The sequence below is a fragment of the Mirounga angustirostris genome, unplaced genomic scaffold (genome assembly GCF_029215605.1).
Source record: "Mirounga angustirostris isolate CCGP_5_RB_7025 unplaced genomic scaffold, mMirAng1.0.hap1 SCAF_3, whole genome shotgun sequence".
In the NCBI taxonomy this organism is placed as follows: domain Eukaryota; kingdom Metazoa; phylum Chordata; class Mammalia; order Carnivora; family Phocidae; genus Mirounga; species Mirounga angustirostris.
In genome coordinates, this window is record NW_026991711.1 from 174,976,340 (window position 1) to 174,978,571 (window position 2,232).

Sequence of the window (2,232 nt, forward strand, 5' to 3'; positions counted from 1 at the left end):
TTAGGTCACTTGGGTGGGGCCTGGTCCAATCTGACTGGTGTCTCGTAAGAAGAGGAAATTAAGACATGGCAGGCACAGAGGGAAGACCACATGCAGACACAGGGAGGTGGCAGCCATCTGCAAGCCAAGCAGTGTGGCCTCAGAGGAAACCAAGCCTGCTGGCACCTTGATCTTGGACTTCCAGCCTCTGGAAATGTGAGGCAATGCATTTCTGTTGGTTAGGACACCCAGTCGGTGGTGGTTGTTACAACAGCCCTCCCTGACTCATACAGTCCCTTATTTACCAAACCATTTTGATCCTTCCCTGCAACCTTCTCCGGGAGCATTTTGCCCTGATTAAACTTTTTGCTTCATTTTCGTTCTCTCTTTTTTCTTTTACATTTTAAGAAAATTTAAAAACACATAAAAGTCTAAAGAACGCTAAATAATGGCAGGCGCGTGGCCGGGTCTGGCGCAATGAGCGGCGCCGGAGCGGCGCTGGGGGTGGCGGACGCGGTCCGGGGGGCGGTGGGTGGACCGGCTGCCCCCGCTGCCCAAGAGCCCGAGCGGACCGCTGCACTCGGCGGCGGGCGGCGGCGTGTCGGGGGCCTGGAGGCACCGGGAGGGGCTGCAGGCGCAGAAGTCACGCATCCAGGACCGGCTGAGCCGCGGGGGCACAAGCAGTGGGCGGCGGGGCCCGGGCCGGGGAGGAGGTTGCTGCCCGCCAAGCCTCCCAACCTGGGCGCCGCGCTGGCCCTGCTCTGCGAGGAGATGGTTGGCCTCCGACAGCTGGACATGTCCTTGCTCTGCCAACTCCACGGCCTCTACGAGTCCATTCAGGAATATAAGGGAGCGTGCCAGGCTGCAGTCCAGCCGGGACTGCACTCATGCTCAGGAGAATGGCTTCATCGATGAGGAGGAGGAGTATTTCCAGGAGCACAGCGCCCCCCACGATGGGAGAGGACCTGTCGCTGCCTGTCTCCTCGCTCTCCGGCAGCGACTGGATTCTGGAGTCCATCTAGAAAGGGATCTCGGCGGGGAGGCCACTGCTGCTACCAGACTCACTGTCAGCCTCAGCTTCGCCTCTCGAAGAAGGCTCCTCTGCTCCTCCATCGCGGGCAGTCCCCGGGCGCAAGCCGCCAGGGCTGCCAGTTTAATTTGGAGGACCTGCGTGGCAGTCTGTTGCGACGGCTGGAATTTCTGCCTAGGTGGCCTCGAGGTGCTCAGCGACGTGCTTGGCACCGCGGTATAGAGACACTCCCGCCCACGAGTCCTATCCATGCTGGGAATCTAACGGGAGGATCCTGGGGGAGGACCCTCCCGGGCATTTCACGCCAGAGGACTTGTACTAGTTACTTCCTTGCAGGCGGTCGACGATCTGCTACACTCTCTGTTGTAGCAATTGCCCCCAGGTTGCAGGGTAGGAAAGCTAACATTTTGCGGCCTCCCCTTCCTTGGTACATTGGGCAGCCTTCCTTGCTTTCGTCTCCTGAGCGTTTAAGGCTCTTGGTTGGGCTTTCTTTGTAAGCTGCATTACTAACTGACCCGGTCACTCAGTGAAAGCTTTGTACCAAAAGAGTAAACATTTCAGGTCACACCAATCAACTGCATTCTCTTCACCTGTCAAAATTTGGATCCCTCTTTGTCTATCCGATGGAGGAGGGAGGAAGAGAACACGGACATGTGTTACGTTGGCAGAAAAATGGGCAAGCTCATGTTTTGTGTCATTCACTGTAAGATGGCAACAGTTTTTGTTCTGTACATTTACATTCTAAATGTAAATTAGTACATTAGAAAGCAATCCTGGGGCGCCTGGGTGGCTCAGTTGGTTAAGCGACTGCCTTCGGCTCAGGTCATGATCCTGGAGTCCCGGGATCGAGTCCCGCATCGGGGTCCCTGCTCGGCTGGGAGCCTGCTTCTCCCTCTGACCCTCCCCCCTCTCATGTGCTCTCTCTCATTCTCTCTCTCTCAAATAAATAAATAAAATCTTAAAAAAAAAAAAAAAAGCAATCCTGCCTCTCACACTCGAAACAATGATCACCTTAAGCCTTAATATATTTATTAAAATCTTTTATGAACACTTTACACTTTGTAGGTTAAAAATGAGGATAAAATGCTAAACTCTCAAAAAAAAGAATGCTAAATAATCACGCTAAATCATGCAGAAATAGTAACTGTAAGATATTTCCCTATTTCAAACATTTTTGATAAAATAATTAAAATGTTATGAATATGGTTGAAGTCCCTTTGCCA

The 2,232-nt window shown here is 53.0% G+C and overlaps 1 pseudogene; it reads left to right on the top strand.

The window, feature by feature from the left end:
• The first annotated feature begins 456 nt into the window (after window positions 1-456).
• LOC135363783 (protein FAM89A-like) lies at window positions 457-1,181 on the top strand (annotated as a pseudogene).
• Window positions 1,182-2,232: the final 1,051 nt, after the last annotated feature.